This window comes from Ambystoma mexicanum, chromosome 7q, assembly GCF_040938575.1.
Source record: "Ambystoma mexicanum isolate Mex_15411 chromosome 7q, UKY_AmexF1_1, whole genome shotgun sequence".
Lineage (NCBI taxonomy): Eukaryota > Metazoa > Chordata > Amphibia > Caudata > Ambystomatidae > Ambystoma > Ambystoma mexicanum.
Genome location: NC_090941.1, coordinates 566,588,912 through 566,607,929, shown reverse-complemented (window position 1 = coordinate 566,607,929; position 19,018 = coordinate 566,588,912). Strand labels below are relative to the sequence as shown.

General features: G+C 48.5%; 1 protein-coding gene across 3 annotated transcripts in view; it reads left to right on the top strand.

Annotated features, from left to right (window-relative positions):
- The window catches only part of NEK5 (NIMA related kinase 5), a 1,893,692-nt gene that overhangs the window by 1,433,867 nt on the left and 440,807 nt on the right, over positions 1–19,018 (top strand). The gene's annotated exons all lie outside the window — the stretch shown is intronic.

The window sequence follows — 19,018 nt, the reverse complement described above, 5'->3', positions numbered from 1 at the left end:
TGAAACAAAAGAAAGATTTAAAAAGCTGTGGTTAGCAGTAATTAAAGAAGTTTAAGCATAATGCTCGCCTCTGGTCTTTTCATAGAATTGCGGCCATTCGTTATGAACTTGGGCTGCAGTGCATGTTCGCAACTGTTTTGTAGAAATCGATCTCTATGATGAGAAAAATGTCTCTGAAGATGTCACCCCCTTCGTATAAGATGTTCAGTGCTACAGCCGAGAGGCCATTTTATGGTTTGATGACGGAATGGATGGCAAAGATGCACGTGCAACTGACTTACGCCAACATTGACATGGAAACATTACTAATTAACCCCTGTGCTGCAAAGGAAAAACTGTCATATTGTGATTGGATAGCAACCCAGAATAGTAGAGTGAAATATATCACTACACTAGAGCTGGGTAGTGTGGCTAGGGGTGTGAATACGATTGTAAAGTACTTGGAGAGGTTTCCATGTAGTATCACCGAGACCAATTTCTGCAGCTACGTTTAAATCTTTATCCTATGAAGGAGATGTTGTTCATTAGGCATCAAGCTGAGACTCAAAATAATCACTGTTGATTTTGTGCAAATGCTGTGGAATCAGTTAAACATCTGGTCATCAAATGTCTAATGCTGAGATCCCAAAGAAGCCTGTTTTGGGGGAAATATGCACCCAAAAATAATGACTTGGAAGTGTGGTGGCTGGAAATCCTGTCTGGACAAAATGTTATATTAATTTGTGCAGTAATAGACTCTCGACAAGATTTTGATAAATTAGAGTTGTTTGACAAATGCGGATGTAAAGGTCATGATGTCCGGAATAGGTGTTGAACGAAAGCATGTATATGTAAAGTAAAGTTTATAATAAACTAAGAAATTTACAATAAAAAAAACAAACTCGGCCTCATTACGAGTTTTGAGGTAAAAATCTGTCATTACCGGCATGGCGGTATGAACGAGTCCGAGTAGCCTAGATGCCGCAAACAGCGGCTGATTACGAGTCTGCATGCACGCGCGTCCTGTTAAGCCGGTAACGGATGTACATCCAATGCCGGTAACGTCCTACAAACCCCTCAAAGGGGCATCATGAAATCCGCTGATGCCTCCTCCTCCATCGACATCCCGTAAATAACGGTACCGCTAATACCCTTAGCGTTATTACCAGGTTCGTCATTACCAGAACCGGAAGTAAAGTCATCGCGCAGGAACGGGGAAATGCACCGGCAGCCATCTTCAAAAAAACAATCCATTGCAATCCTCTGCAGACAGAATCCCAAACACTCCTCGAAGAAGATGTCCAAAGCTACCAAGAAAGCCAAAGCTCGCTTGCGTAAACCGGGATTTAACGATGAGGAGCTAAATATGTTATCCGACACGCTAGTGGAGCAGGCCGACGTTGTATTTTGTGCTGGCCTGAGGCGTCCAGCACAGCTAAGAAAAAAACAGATATGGGAGGATGTAGCGAGAACGTTGAGTGTGGTTGGCACCACGCACGCACCGTCAAGGACTGCAAGAAGCGGAGGCATGACCTGCGCCTGCGAGTACGCAACATCTTGTCGGGCAATCGCAGCCAGGGACTGGCAACAGGCGGCGGTGCACACTCCCCCATAAAGTTGAGAAGGAAAGAAGAGGCCTGCAGCTCGATAATCGATATGGAGGCCATTGAAGGAGTAGGCGGAGCGGAGTATAGAGTCTCATCATCGGCTGATGAAGGTGAGTGACCCTTTGCGCACAATACAAGCCCCCACAAACACCTGACATCCAAAGTACAATGTTGTCCAAAAAATGTGAATCTGATGAGAGCTACTACATGGCCCATCGTACACACATTCACATATCCCTGTCTAGATGCTGGCCCCACCACTGACATCAAAATGCATGCTGCATGCCGCTCTTATACCTAATACACACCCAATACACAGAATAACAGCACATGTCACACAGCACACAAGCCAAAACACACCTGTAGGCCACACAGCAGACACCATGCTAATCATGTCAACACCTGAGGGATACCAATACTACCCCCTCAATCGTGCACACACCCTGTCTGCCACAACAACAAGCATGCAACAATCCACATGGCACAAACTGCACAAACACCAATGCATGCATGATGCAAGTACTCCCATCACTGATGCCCTGCCTCTCTCTGTCCCCCACAGGCTCGGATGTAGACAGCAACGGCCATGATGCTGGTGCACAGCCCAGGACACCAGCCAAAATGTCCAGGGGTCGGGCCGATTGCACCAGGCCATCCACATCCAGGGGCACAAGGTTGATCCAAGTGGCACCCAAGGCACACACCAGTGCCCAACCAGCTGCACAGCCCCCAACACATGACCAGCAAACACCTGCCCCTGCAGCCCTGGAGACACACATCTCACAGGATGAGCCCACATCTCTGGAGACCGAGCATGATGCCACACAGTCTGCAGCCACTAGTTCTGTCAGGGAGACAGCTACATGTGCACCACATAGAGCTGATGAGGACGAGGGGCATGAAGAGTACAACCATGAAGGAAGCATCTTGTTGGGGATGTTGTACAAACGCCCAGCCCACAGGACACCCCACAGGGCACCTCTCAGCACGAGCCTGAAGGCGAGGGCAGACATGAAGAGTGGGCTCCATCAGTGGACAGCCCCATATTGCCCACATCAACAACAGCCAATGAACCATCCACCTCCACTGCAATACGGCACCTCGAGGGACGTTTGTCAAGGATGGAGGGCCTTCAACAGGAAATACACAAACTTGTAAAGCAATATGTTGCCGATGGGGAGGCAACACGCCATGTGATGCGAGAGAATACTGTGGCTATCATCAAGGACGTTAACAGAAATTCCAAGCGGGTCCATGAGGGCTTTGCTACTGTGGCCCAGATCCTTGTGTGAATGGCCAACACCATGGAGCAGCGGCGTCCAGCGGCATCTGAGCCACTGCCATCAACTTCGTCGACTCCCACGCCTGCCAGCTCCATGCAGACCAGCCTTGTGCGCAGGTCCCTGCGCAGCATGCGGCGCACTGACATGCAACCCACTCCTCCAGATTGGGGGAGGCAGTAGCAGGGGTATCCTGCACGTGTTGACTGGCAGTGCATCTGAACACTTGTTGTGCACTTGATGTGTGGGGGTGTTTGGGGGGAGGTGGGAGAGGGGTAGCTTGGGGGTGTGTGGGGGTGTTGGGGGGAGGAGGGTGGCTGGGGTTGTTGGGGGGAGGGAAGGGGTGTGTGTGGGGGTTTTGGGGGGAGGGAGGGAGTGGCAGGGGGTGTGTTTGGGGGTTTTGGGGGGAGGCTAGATGGGGTGTGTGGGGGTGTTGAGGGGTGTGGGGAGGGGAGAGGGGCTGTGTGGGGGGTGGAGGGTTCATTCATGTTGTAAATACCATCTGTACAATACACCTGTTGTGTTAAAAAAAATCACATGACTGGACATTGCTTCTTCAGCGTGTGTCAATTTATTGAATGACAGTGTACAGTGCAATTCATCCCCAAACCCAGTGCCCATTTTCCCCCTGTCACACTGCCCAGGGTCCCACATCCATGTCACCCTCTGCATCCCAGTGCATCAGCACGTCCCTCATGTGCATCGCGGCTTGGCCGATGTGCAACATCTTCTCCTTCCTTATCTTCTTCAACTGGTGGTGGCTGGTCCATGTCAGGTGGCAGAGGAACGTTCCGCCGAATGCAGATGTTTTGCAGCATGGAACATACCTTGACGATCTTGCCCACCTTCTCAGGACCGTAAATGAGTGCGCCACCCGACCTGCTGAGGCAGCGAAACTGTGCCTTCTGCAGGCCAAAGGTCTGCTCTATCACCACACAAGTGCCTGTAGGGGCACGATTGTAGTCCTCTTCATGCCTGTTCTGCGGATTCCTGACAGGTGTGAGGAGCCACGGCTTTAGGGGGTAGCCAGCATCACCTGCATGGGAGCACAATAAGGTATGTGTGAGGGTATTTCTTCAGTTCCATTTGTGCTCAGCCCGCCGTTCATGCTCATATGCAGTATATCGTGAATGGCAGCTATTGACTTCACTTCTGCGCAACTATCTGCCCCGTACATAACTTGGCACTCCATGGTGCTGGTCTTGGGTGACGTACACGATTTAGGGGCCTTGACATTGGAATCACCAACCACCCAGATGGAGTGACAAGGTCTGTGATGTACTCACATGTGAGGGTTGTGTGGCAGGGGATGAGACCAAATGCATGTTGGGCATTGTTTGATGCATTAGGCTAATTCCCAGCGTGATACAGCTTGTTTAGTCTATAATGCTTTCGGATTATTGTTGACGCCATGCATATGTCCCTTGACGTCTTCACACCAGTCACAATGGCACAATATGATTGTTGGCAGGGCCCCCCAGTGTAGGGATGTGTTCCTTGGTGGTGGCAGGGTATCGACTTGCATGCTGGTACTCGTGTGCTGTGGGTGATTCCCGCACCATTCGCACCCATGTAGGTGTTGTTCAATACTTAATGGCTCCAATTTGAGGCATCCTTGTCACATGTGTTTTCCCATTTGTATTCATCTGCACATGTTGCCATGGTGTTATGCAGTGTTACTGTCGGGAAGCGGCAGTGACAGGGGATTTCCCTGAGGGGGAATTCATACTGCACACTCATGGAAGCATGAGCTGTGAGGTGCTTTGATGCGGTCATGTGTATTTAGCTTTGTGACTGCATGATGATGCATTGTGGTGCTGCTGATACGGTCAGGTGATGCCCAGTGGACAGATTCAGGGGTGTGCGCTGATTGTGAGTCTGACATTTACACATTGGTGTGCGGCCAGAATATGTCAGCCTCCATTTTCTGTGTCAAGCATCTTATTTGTGTGATTACGGGCACGTTGTTTGCCAGCACTGACAGTGTCCAGACACCCCATTGAGGACACTCCCATGGCCCAGGGCCCAGAGGGCAGAAGACAGGTTGCATATGCATGTCCCCCCTCCCATGATACACTCCCATGGCCCAGAGGGCAGACAGGTTGCATATGCATGTCCCCCCCACAATACACTCCCATGGCCCAGAGGGCAGACAGGTTGCATATGGATGCCCACCCCCTGCATCAATACACTCCCATGGCCCAGAGGGCAAATAGGTTGCATATGCATGTCCTCCCCACCCCCTGACGATACATGTCGTGCAGCATCTCGTTCCATATAGCGGGGTAGCGAGGAGTTCCGCAGCACCATTGCATCATGTGTGGATCCTGGGAATCTGGCACAGCAATGTGTTATCATCTTGCTTGCATCACACACCATCTGCACATTAATGGAGTGGTATAGCTTCCAATTGCGGTACACCACCTCCACAGCATACGGGACTACCAACTCCATGTGGGTGCAGTCGAGGGCACCAATGACATTGGGCATGCCTGCCAGTGCATGAAATGCTATTTTGGTGTCATTCACCGCCTGTTCTGTCCGTGGTAGGGATATGTGGGCTCTTGCGTGCTTTAGGAGTGCACCCAGCACTTGGTTTAGCACACCAGAGAAACATAGTTGCGAGATGCCATGCAGCTGCCCCACTGTGTGCTGGTAGGTGCCTGTGGCCAGGAAGTGGAGCACAGACACCACCTTCAGCAGAGGGGGGATGGCGGTGCGGATGTTGATCAGGCTGACCAAGTCTTCATGTATTAGATCCACTATGGTGGTGATGGTGTCCCTGTCCAGGCAGTACAGGGTGTGGATCTGTGCTGCAGTTACGTTGAATGGACTGGCCCTTCTGCGAGGGATTGGTGGCTGCCTGAGGGGAACCACTGCCTGCGCTGGTGGGATATTCTGGGGCAGTCTCACCCTCCTTCTCCTCCCGCATCTCCTCTGTAATTCCTGGCGTACTGCCTGCTCAAGGAGTAGCAGTGCAGGCATGTCCTCCAGCTCCAGTATTGAAACTGCAAGTGGAATCATTTTGGTCTTGGAAGGGGTGTGGTGTGTGGGTGTGCTCCTTTTGTGCAGGGCTAGGCTCCATTGCCTCCACCTGTGTTGATTGTGTGCACCTGTGGTAGTTGGGAACACAGCAGTTTGCTATTTATGGGTGATCCGCTATGCCAGTATTGCCGGCATCATGGTGGCCCTTCTTACCGGCATCTGGATGCCAGTATGTGCATGTCCATCCAACTCGTAATTTCCTCTTCCTTGCAGCATGCCTGTGTTACTGGCATGGCACCCGCGCGCACGTCAGTATGGTGGTGCATGGCTACAGCGGGTCCCTGTCGATGCCGGTAGCACCAGCATCTAGGGTCATAATACACTGGTCCGATAATGGATGCTGATGTTTCCTTACCACTGTCTGTGAAAAGGTCAGTTGAAAGAGTTCTGTTCTAAATAAAAAAGAAAACATGATTTTTTTATTTTATAGTATATCGTAATTGCATGCAGGGGACCACCACCAATTCTTGCACTTATTTGTTGCTGGTCCCTTGCATGCAATTGCAAACATTTACAACGTCAAGTGTAATTGTGAAGAGTAAATCAAGGCGAAATCGCCTTTACTCTTTTACACTTATAAAACACTGTCTGTAGGCAGCATTTCATAATGGATTTCTATTGACTTCACCCACTGTTTACCAGGTGCAAATGGGAGGCATATTCCATGGCAATCCACCAATTTCCTTCCTTTCCTTCCTCCCATAGATTCTTCATCTTGATATCCTTTCCACAGTGCAGCTGGTCTATGAAAACCTTTCTGCCGTGTGAAAGATCGGGGGATCTGCTAAACAGGTGGCCAGGGGAGGGCCATCGCTTTTGAATCGTGACCCTGGGGGTGGACAAGCGAGGGAGGATCACCAGGGTAGACGGTTCTCTGGGATTGGGGAGGGATTACCCAAAGGTGAGACAAGGTATCCCCCCGTTTTCAATACCCCACTACCCAGCATTCCCTCAGCCTATATGGCCTCTGACTACCCCTTTCCTCATACGCTGTTGATACAAAACAGCATTGTGGTATTAACACTGAACGACATTTAGAGGCACTCTACCATTTCCATGAATATCCTGCTAAAAAGGACAGGTAAAGTCAGGCATTGAACAAAGATTGTGTTCACCTGAAACCTGTTGTACTCCACAGGTGTATAAGAGGAGTAACCGCTAAAGACAGAACGAGTTGGAGCCCGAGTCGGACAACGAGCTGACAGTCAACCTGGGAAGCCTGAACAACCCGAGACCTTCTGGGGAAGAATGGAACGCTGAGATGCTAAGGGCCTATGGCATAAAAGGGCTGAAGAAAGCGTGACAAGGGAGCAGTGTCTCCAAGGAGCCAGAAGGGGGTTGTGTGTAAAGCTGTTTTCCCAAGAGAAATCCTTGAAGGGGTACTTGTTCCCCTGGGCCACAGAACCAGCCCAGGAGTATCTAATGGCCAAGCAAGTAGCCCCTGACCTCAACATGACAAGACTACCAAAGCTTCGATAAAGAAATCACAACCAGCAAAGCGCAAGGGGTAATTTGTTGCAAGGATTTGTTTAACTGCAAGGACAAGCGTAGGATGAAAGACGCTGAAGGAAAAGCTTCAATTGTCCATTGTGAACTTTAAAGTCAAGACAATAAATGTAAAGTGAAAGAAACAAAGTGATGGAGCATTTGCATGTATGTTAATACATTGGGGAAAAGGCTACAAAGAGCAGAGACACTCCCCAAAAGTGAAAAGGGAGTTGTACAAGGTTTGAATAAAGAGCTTATGGCAAAGCAAGTGAAGGGGAGCTGCGCTAGAGAGGAAAGCAAGCTGAGACCCAGAGAAATCTTGAGTGTTAAAAGCTAAAGAATGCCTGGGGAACAAATCTGTTTGTGAACTCTGATAAAGTGCTGGGGACACGATCCTGTGAAAGCCTAGGTATCAGAGTGGTCCACACAGGGCTGAAGATTACTGGGTGTTGTCGAAAGACTGATAAAAAAAGTTGCTGAAAGTTGTTGAACTATTGAGGAAAGCCAATATATCAGAGTGGTCCTGCACAGGGCTGAAGAATACTATGCATTTGTCAATATTCTCTGATATTAAGAATTGTTGAAGGTTATAGAATTGTTGCGGATGGGAAACCCATTGCTGAACAAGTGATACTAAAGTAAAGAGAAATTGTGAAACTGTCAAGTATTGGAATTGTAGGGGAAGTAAAGTTGTGAACTGTGACGTTCTTGAGAGAAGGTGATTAGAAAGGCTTCTGAGTCTGTGGAGAAAGATTGCCTCTTCTTATCTGAAGGAACTTTGTGAACTATGTAGGTACTAATCTGAATCGAGGAACTTTGTTGAATCCCAAGTGGCTCAAGCTTGGGGAAGGGAGCTGTGGGACAGCTCCAGTGCAATCCTGTTATTACTTCGACTCACCCTTTTGTTTTGATCCAATCTCTTACACATTATTGTTCTAGAGAAAGGGAGGGCAAGCATAGGTTTGACCCAAAAATCTTTATTATTTTGACTGACAGACTTTGGACTACTTTGGACTTTAGTTTAATGGTCGAGACTACTCCCATTTTAGAGATAGGGCAAGTTAGGCAGTCTCCAACCCCATTTCAAAGTAATAAAGGTTTTACAAACTTGATTCCTTGTGTCTTTGTTTATCTCATGATACCATGCCTGTCTCACAGCCGCCAGGGGGCTCAGCGCGGCTCTGCGTCTGCTCCGCCCAATACCTCTTCATGTCTGTGCCAGACATGACGGCCGGGCCAGCATATATTAAGGGCCATGCCCCATGACCTCAGTTTCTTTTTTCCACGCTCTCTGTTCGCTTCAAGAACACACTCTTCAAGTTTTCGAATTCATTGTTGCCATGCCCAATCTTGCAATGGCCTCTGGGTTCAAACCATGCATGGACTGCGGCTGGCAGATGTCGGTCTGGATGTGCACCGGATTTGTTTGTACTGCTTGGGCGAGAAACACGACACCCAGAATTGCTGTTGTGTCAGTCCATGCACTGAAGGCCCTACGGGAACGGGCAGCAAAATGTTTTACCTTTTTCCACAAGCCGAAGGGTAATGTCGCATGATCTCGTTCGAGGTCGGGCAGCGCAGAGCGTCGGTCCAAAGAGAGGTCCCCTTTGCATATGGAAAAGACGCACCACCATAAGATATCCCGCTCTCTGAGTGGATCCTCGCTCCGACATTCTTCCTCCTCTTCCTAAAAGAAGGGCCACCAATCCAGAGATTCTCTAGACCCGATAAAATACCTTTTCCTACCCGATCCTCCACCCCAAAGTGATGTGAACAATTTCGCCAGAAGATGCTTGACATCTTCATCAAGACGGCGGCAGCTTCGGCTTCGCCGCCTTCGGTGCCGACGGGGCCCACCGCATCTTCTGCAACCGGCAGGGTGTCTGCTGTGGTCCACTCCTGCACGCCTACAGGCTCAGGCCAGACCAGAAAGAGGGAAAAACTTCCCCAATGCCTGACTCCACCTTCGGGCATCGAAATCTCAGCACTGGCCACAACTTCATCCTCAAAGCCGAAGAACCTCGGGAGTATGCTCCTCTTCCGTTTAAACCCTATTTGTCGAAGATGTGTGATGTCTACGATGAGGAGCGAAACCAGGTACCACCTCTTAGGGTGGATAGGGTGAGGACGTCCAGGTGCTGGCCTTGGACCTCCAAGAGGCCATTGGCCTAGGCAGCTCCCCTGAGACGGATATTCCTCCAGCTCTTACCCCCGGTAAGCCTTCAGCTTCGTTTCAGAGGTTGGTGGTGAAGGTGGCCGATACCATTGGGTTCTTAGCCTTGTCCTGACCAAAAATTCAGTTTGAATTAATGGACATACTCGACGAGGGTCCCAGGAAGGAAACACCAGTGCCCTTCATTGTGGCAGTAGAAGCCCCTTATTGGAGCTTAGGGAGAAGGCTGCTTCAAAGTCGGCAGTTAACAGGGAGCGAGCCAGGAAATATCACCTGGCTCCCTCTGACCTGTTTTTTCTGTCCACTCATGCCTCTAGCAGGGGTGCAGAAGTAAAGCTCGGACACAGTGGTGCCATATTTCTTTGCTATAGACTTTTATTAATCAAGAAAGGGTTGGAAAGATGCCTCTCTATCCCTAAAGCTAAGAGGAGTTTCCCTACCTCAAAGAAATCTAGTGTAATTGATTAGATGTCCAAAACTATAAAGTCTGTCACTGTCATGTCTCAAAACCTACCTCTGTCCCTAACACTGATAACCTAAGACAACTGTGCAAAGTTTGATCTCTTCTTAAAGTAAAAGTGTTTGTTGTGGTTTCAACCAACAGAAAAGTTCCCAGTCTCTCTGGTAATCAAAAGTGATGTTAGATAAACAATGTTCCAAAATGCAAGATTCTAATGCTAGGGATGTGCTCCTTTCCCCTAGATTTTTTCAGATTTTATTTTTCTTTGTTTAGGGCTTCTGAACCCCTTTCACCCTTTTTGGTGAAAAGCCACTAGTTCACTCACAAGGATATACTTCTTGAATTAACAAATCTTTATCACACCAACCTAGCGCATTCTGCTACCAAGCGTAGGATTCCTTTTAGCAGTTTCAGGGTTCTTGACCCTCTTATTCTCAGCCTCTCATGTGGGTGCAGGTCCCAGACTTGTAACACTTCATATGGCTCCTCTCATGGACTGTTTCTCTTTCTCTCACAGGGTCCCAGACCCTCTTAATCTCGGTCACTTTAAAGTTTGGTTTCTCATAAGGGTGTGGGTCCCAGACACGCACTGTAGCTTTGTATCCACTTGGTTCACTCTCCTACCAAGCATACAACTTTTCCTGGTTTACTTCATTTGCAATCAGGGTCCCAGACACTTTTATTCTCAGCTTCTTATGTGGGTGCAGGTCCCAGATTTGCACTGTAGGGATGTATCTGCTTGGTTCACTTTTCTGCCTACAACACAACTGTTCCTGGTTTCTTATTTTCATATTCAGGGTCCTAGACCCTCTTGCTCTACACCTATCAGTTTCAGAGTCCCTGACCCTTTCCTTCCAGTTCCTGCATCCATCCCATTGCTCCCCTGGACCTCTAGGACCTCTCGGGTAGCCCCCATATCTGTTTGTATCTTCTTTGCAGGTACCAGCATTTCCTGTGCAGCTGCTTCCCTTTTCGAGGCTCCAGTAGCGTTCAGTTAACCAGCAGAGTCTGCAGTGGCTTTGCAGATGTTTGACTCTTCCCCGCTGCCTGTTCTCTCCCACGCTTGGCCACGTCCTGGGGTGCCCATAGGATTCGCTTGGCAGTAGCCAGAGTAGTCCTTTCGTTCTGAACCACACTTGGGTTCTCCTGTTCCTCTGGTCACAGCTCCCCCCTTTGGCTTACGACTTCCTCTCAGGTTCACAGATCCTGCTGTTCCTCCTCAGAGGATCCCTCTCTCCCTTTAGCATCCCAGCTGAGCTGCTCCAGTGAGAGTGTCTCCAGCTTCCCTCAGTCTCTTGTACACTGCTGGCACTCAAGTCCCCCCCACCCATTCACCTCTCTGGGAGGCATACAGGTCTTCTTGGTTCCCCCAGTGAGGGAGACTCCAGCTTCCCTCATTTCTCCACAGACTGCTGGGGTTCAAAGGTTCCCCCTCTCTCGGGGTGGTACAGTGGTGCACAGCCCCTTTTGTTACAACACAGGATTCCTGCTCCTTGCTCCTCCAGGGAGGGCTTCCCTCACACTTCATGAGCCTCTGTTCCCCTTTATACTGGCTCTGGCCAATAAGACTTGGGGAAACACTAGACTTTTCAATGTGGTTCCTACAGGTAGTGCTCATGCCTCCACACTTGTCTTTCGTCACAGTACTGATCTTATGACTCCCTTGTGAGTCATGGGGGTCTTTTTCATCACAGTCAGAAAGGGGTTTTCACTTAAGTAACTACTAATCTTTCTTGCCCTAGTACTTTCTAGGGGAATGGTATGGTGACTACAACTTATGAGCCTATTAGGGAAGGGGTTGTTCTTAGGGTTATAGGAAGTGGGTCTAGGTGAAAGGGGCCCCTAGGGGACCCTGACGTCTATGGAAACAAGGCGGGTCACCACACACGATAGAGATGCCAGACACGAGGTTGTATTCCCAAAGCTAGGGTTTTATTGCAAAGCAAAAGTCTTAGTTGGCCAACTCAGTCTCAACGCCCGCGACGTGTATCTCTAGACCTCGAGGGACGCAAGAGAGTGAATTACGTACATCAGTTACATATATACAAAATGTATATCAAACAATCAGCTATGACATGTATAACACCCCTCTTCATTGGGTTTCTTTGAACTTGGACATCTCCGACCACTATGACACCTTCAAACATCTATTCTAGTAACAATTTGCAATTTGTGAGTTCGTACGCATCTTTCGGTTATTGAATAGAAAATGGCGCTTCTGTTCTTGGAAGCAAACTACATACAGGGGGAGTTGTATTCCGGACCTTGCTATCTATCAGGTGCTATTCGTGTCCTGGGAGCCGACATGCTCTTAGCGGGCTCAGCAAAGGGGGGCCGTTAGAAAAGCATAATTCAAGCCTTTAGCAGTATTATTCTACAATATTCTACCATATAACGAGACTGGCTGGCAGCTGTGAAATGATTACATGCCCTGCGGCTCTGCTTCAAGGCTACATTAAGGAGGGAGCTGGGCATTCTTCCTGGCACTGCCTACGTTTGTGTTTCAGTGAAACTCTTGTTATCCTCTCGGCCCTGTGGCCTTGTCCTTTTCATATTCAGACAACAATGTTCCACAGTCGAGCAGTGTAAGCGGAAAATATACTGCGAAGCAATAGGAACAGAAAGCAATGAGCAATGGTTAGAAAACAAAATGGCGATTCTTGTTACATCAAAATGGCCGTTCATTGGAAAACTCGAAAACCTATATTCTGTCGTATCGTGCAGGAGACGGTTGGCCCACGGCCACCAAAATGCGTTTGCGGTCTCGAATTAGATTTCTAGACTGACAAACCCTCCTTTGGCCGTATGCCAAACGTCTCATCTATTTATTGAAACCTCCTCTAGTGATGATGAATCTGAAGTACTTATGTCTGAGTCTCGCATGCTATCGTGGTCATCATTGCCTTCATTAATATCTATTGCCATCAACTCTTTCATTAGTCTCATCTCATTTGGGTCTGGGCTAGTTCGATCATGAGGTTGTTTTTCCTTTGTCATCATTTGCATGCATCCTTACGTACATCCCTCAGTTACCTCTGCACAAACTATGGGTAAACAATGTATACAACAACAACACGTTAGGAATATTCCGAACACCACTACTAGTATTGAGATCAGCTTCCATCCCCAAGATCGTAGTATTCCCCAAAACCAAGATCCCATTTCCCAACTTCCTTCTCCCGTGGGGAGTTCAGAGCTTAGAACGTGCATTTTCTTTATTGCTTCAAAGATCGTGGGGGAATAGTCATCGACATAAACGCAACATGCTGATCACACTATTTTGCAAATTCCCCCACGATCAACCAGGATTACATCGAGAGCCATTCTATTTTGCAGCATCATTAACCTTATTCCTCTTTCTTCCAATGTCATGTTAAAGAATATATCTGTTGTTGTGTTTATTGTATTATTTAGGATTCTGGATAATTGCCTTATATTATAGGAGTTCACTATCTGTACCTGAGAATGGAATGAATGATTTCGCTACATCAGTTGCTATTAAAACACCTTTGTCAGTCCTCTTGACTCTAGTTCTGGATAGTTTGGCCATGGCTGCTGTTTCCAAGAGGAATACTCCTGGGAACAATAGCCCGAGATAACATGTACCTCCCCAGTTTCTGGGCAACCATAGGGATTGCTTTCTCTCCACATATAAAATAAACTGGATCACCTACGTATACTGGTTCTATTTCCCATTTTAGTACCACTGTTTTCATACAACCAGTATATGTTCTGACTGAAAAAGATCCTTTCTTTTTTAGGCAAAACGGGACAGTTCTTGGGCTATAATTCACCGTGTAAGATGGGGGAATCGCATCTTTGTTCCCTTCTGTTCTTACACGAAACGTCATTACAGATGTTTTTTCTGGCGGGGACAATCTATCTTGTCTATTTTGTCGTGTTATCTTTCGTGTGCTTTTCCTCATGGGCTCTGGGGCTATTACTTGTGCTTTATGGAAAATGGAACAACCCACAGGCTTCATTATTATCTCCTCAAACTCATTCATGTTGGTTCTGTCTAATTGACCCGTATTACTCTCATTCCACTTCCCATAGAACATTGCACCACAAGATGTACTACATGCAGAACTTGATGTTAATGGCTGCACATACCACCCTATTCCTTTTCCGGCATGCTGTGGTAAATGGGCACATACCCAGCAGTTTGTTTTCTTCAGGATTGCATGTGTCATGTTCATTATCAGAAGTAAGGTGTTATTTCCAAAACCTTCCCTGTGTTTTTCTTCCATTGGGGGTAGGGTATAAGTGATCACCTGAACCGGGCTTCCAGTAGTGGATATATTAATTATTGGTAAAAACATTTCTAATGGGTGTATTGTTTCTACCCACCATAGTATTAGGGCTGTCGATATTGGTGCTACCACGCTCATAAAGCACATTATTATCGTTAGTGTCAGCATACAATTTGTTTTACCATGCGTTTTTCTTAAACTTATAGTCTTTATAACTGACTCATTCTCAGCGGTGGTGGTGCAGGAGGAGGCTGGAACCGGTCCCGGCATGTTTCTCGTCGTCCTTCTTCTTCCTTATCACAGTTAGTTGTGGATATCTCTCTTCGTCGCGCTTGCTCTGATGTCTATAAGTTCAATGGAATTCTCAAAGTTCAGTTTTGTCTGTCCTTTTTAGCCTGGATTCGATTATTCGTTTTTACTTGTCCCTTCTTATACTGCTCAGAGGACCTTTGATCAGTTTTCGCCTCAGTATCATGTGCACCCACCTTGTCCACTCTGGTTCCGGACACATGTACTGTTAATCAATTATCTCACTTGTCATAGTACCATGTGCGTCCAGCTTGTCCGCTCTGGTTCCGGACACATGTACTTTTATGATCGCACCGAGGAGCCGCGAGTCTTGAATTGTCCGACTTGCACAATTCTCACGCTTATCTCCTCTACAGTCCTGGTTCCTTCTCCGTCCATGAGCTGAACCAGAGGTTGACATAAACACCAAAAGAAAAAGAATGCGGATCACTTTGTCTTCCGAGGCCGCAGGTTGTATCGCCTTGCTCCTGGTATCGTATGATCCGTGAACAGTGCCGGTGCACTTTCAGATTCAGACTTGAATTCAGCCTGTGGCGCTTCTGCAGGTGCTGGTGTGCGCCGCGCCAATGATGCAGTTTCGGTCTTTGGCATGCTGGCAAGTGCTGGTGGGTGCCAAAGGGGTACACTATTTGGTTTTGCTGGTATCTGCAAGGCAGATTTCACGTCGGTCAGCAGTGATGTCAATTCTGCTGGGCAACGTTGGGGCACTCTTTGCCCTACCCCCTCTTTGGCAATCGTCTCAGGCTTTGTTTCGAGTTTCACTTCACGTTTTTGCAGATCAGGTGGCTGCACACTGGCAACAGTTTCTTTAGTTTCTGCGACCGCTGTCTCTTTCCGGTCATCAGTGTCAGGCAAGTCTTTCAATGCAGTTGGAATCTTCTTGGCATGGGTGGCATGGATCCACGACTTCCTTCCATCCACCCGTATTGCCGTCTGGGTCGTCAAAAGTACTTGATAGGGCCCGCGCCACCTGGGTGCTAATGATGACTTTCTTTCGAAGTTTTTTAGCAGCACCCAGTCTCCTGGCTCCAGCGCGTGCACCGGACCGGTATACCGCACGGGTAATGCCTCCTGCACCTGCTGATGAATCAAATGCAATTTCTGCATTAAAAGGCCACAAGAAGTACTAAGTGTCATGATGCCTACCCCCGGAGCACCAGGCCAGGCCCAGCACCCCCTGGAGCAGGCATCACGCCCCCGGGTAAAAGCCCAGCGGCCCTTTATAGGGGCTCTTTGGACTCTGTCCTTGTGCTGCTGGCGCCAGGCTCATGTTGGACATCAGTCCTGGCGCCATAGGCGCCAGGCTCATAAGGGGAAGTGTTTGGTGCACTTACCTGAAGCAGACCATGCTGCACACTCACCTGATGCAGACCATGCTGCATGAAGAACCAAGCCAAATGAGGCTTAGGAGGGACTATTTTTCTGAAGGAACTATTTTGTTACTTGGGTGGGGCTGTGGAAGAATACTCACCTGGAACTTCTTCAAGGCTATTTAAGCCACGCCCGGACAGCCACACGTGCTTCGCGTTGTTCTGCATCCCAGCAGCTGAACGCTCACCGTGTCTGCTCCTGCACCTGGACTCCAGCCACGCCCGCCTCGAACCTGGAACACCTGTAAGGGAATAAGAGAAGAGAAAGGGGAAAACCAAGTACTTATTCAACCTTCTTACCTGCATCCGGAATCTTCACGCCAGCATTCCTGAAGGAAGACTTCCATTTAAAAGCACTGCGTTGCTCGCTGCAGCGCCGAGCTTCACTCACCTGTTCCCGAGACACCGCCCGGCTCCATCGCGGCTCTCAGCACCGGTCGCCACATCTCTGCACCTAGGGGAGAGAAGAAGAGACAAAAGGTGAGCAAGGGAACACAAGAGGAAAGCCGAATTTTCAGCCATATTACTAACCGGCTTTTCTTGGTGAACCATTCCACATTTCGGGTCGGTGCCGCATCTTTGGCAGGTACCGCACCCCACCCCTATGGGGAAAGGACAAAAGACATTACTGGGGAATTATAAAGACATTTAGAGGGGTCGCCCTCATCACTAACTCACCTGATTTTACCACCGGCAATTTAACCCCTCAATGCATCGCCTTTGTTCTGCATCTGAAATAAAGGACAGAAAAAACAACATAAAAGGAGGCTCACACTTGAACTTTTGCATCTTCATACTTACGGCGTATCGCTCAGAAAAGTAAAGTGGATTTGCCAGCGCCATTCTGAAAACCAGTGAAGTAACTGGACGAACGCACGCCCCTGCACCAGAAGTAGGATGGAGAGTTCATCCTTCCAAACCATAAGGTGAGCTTAAACCGGGGGTTTTGGAAGAAGTCAGAGAAGAACAAAGGGGGAAAGGGGGGAGCAAGCACACTATTCAGCAGACAGTTAATCCCCTTTCTCATCTGCAGAAGGATATTCCTACGGGCCAGACAAGCAAGATTTGGGGGTCCTGTTTAATCGGTGGTCCGAATTCTGCGCATCACGCTTGAAGAGGCCACAGCAACCCAGACCAGACCAGCGCCTCCGTGGGAGCCAGGTGAGCATTACAGAACGCGAAGCCTTCCTACAAATTCCCACCCAGGCGCTATGGAAACTTCCGAGACTGACCAGTTGGCCCAACTACTGGGGGAATTACGGGCCGAAGTACACGCCGCTCGTCAAGAGACTAATGCTCTCAGGAGGGAAGTGATTGTAACAAAGGAAAGAGCTGATGACCTGGCTAGACAGCTTTTGCAAGGTCAAGCTGGACAAACTCCTTTACCCGGTTCCGGAGGGAACCCCGCTCCTGTGCTTTCCAGTAACCCGGTGCAGATTAATCTACCTGGAAACATGCCGCTGGCCCCACCCAAATGCTTTGCTGGGGACCCCAAACGATTCGCCGTATTCATGAATCAGTGTCGTTTGCATTTCCTGTGCGGACCTGGGGCCTTCCCTAATGACCAGACCAAGGTAGCCTTTGTATTGTCATATCTCAGCGGCAGTGCTGCCGATTGGTCAGTTCCACTGGTAACTCAAGATGACCCGATTCTTCATGATTTTCAAGGATTTCAAGCAAGCATGGAAAGGTTATTTGCTCGTCACTCCCAGGGGCAGGCTCTAGATGACGAACTTCTATCTCTGCGACAGGGCAATCAAGACCTCCTTTCCTACATTGCAATCTTTAATAGACTAATTGTGGAAACTGGGTGGCCAGAGGATAAAAGAATCACGTTATTTGATCGAGGTCTACGCGGAGAACTTAAAGATGTCCTGGCCCAAGTTGTAAATCTGCCCCAAGAATGCTCAGAATATATAGACTTAGTGGTCCAATTGGATCACAGACTGCAAAACAGAAAAGCAGATCGGTCCAAGTTTGAGACCCGGGTGTTAGTCAAGACCCATGCTAACCTCAAGGGGGCTGAAGCCTCTGAGCAAATGCAAATCGGAGGACCTTTAACTCAAAAGGAACGTGAATGAAGACGGCAGATGCACTTATGTCTTTATTGTGGATCCTCTGGACACTTTCTACGAGATTGCCTGGCAAGGCCGCCCAGGAAGGTGGTAGGAGCCGCTGATAAAATCCATGAAACCTCTGTATCGGGAAACGACCCCGCCCGACAAGCGTAGGGGTCTGCTTGCCAAGCTTGAAAACAAACTCTCAGACCTCGCATTTCACTGTGCCAATGGTCCTCGTAGATCCGGAACAGCCTAAGCGGTTGCATGCAATAAAGGCATACATCGATAGTGGGGCTATAGGAAACTACGTGGATCGTGAATTGGTCTCCAGGATTAACCTCCCCCTGCATCCTAAAACCAGCAAAGATGTCATCACCACAGTTGATGGAACCGAAATTGCCTCGGGACCGGTAACACATTCCACAGCTGAGGTGACACTTGTAGGTCCGGACGGCCATCAGGAGGCAGTTGTGTTTGATGTAATCAAGGCTCCACCATTTCAGGTTATTCTCGGAATCCCTTGGTTAGAGACACATAATCCTCGAATTGATTGGCGAGCGAAGAGAATAACCTTTCCGGAGTGTGCACGAACCTGCTACCCAGAAAATCTGAAGATCAGTCTAGCATCAGTAACCTCTGTCTCCATGCAACTACCTCCGGAATACCAAGACTTTCAGGACGTCTTCCAAAAGGAACAGGCCAACACGTTACCTCCTCACAGATCGTACGATTGCCAAATCGATCCAGTGCACACCCCCCTTGTAGCAGGATTTATGCCCTTACTGAGCCGGAGAATCTGCATTCGAGACAATATTTAGATCAATACCCACCCAATCGTTTCATTCGCCCGTCAAAGTCTCCGGCATCCTCGCTTTGTTCTTCGTGCCAAAAAAAGAAGGCAACCTTAGAACTTGTATCGATTACCGCGCATTGAACCAGATAACTGTTAAAAATAGTTTCCCTCTGCCTTTGATCCCTGAACTCCTTGACCAGG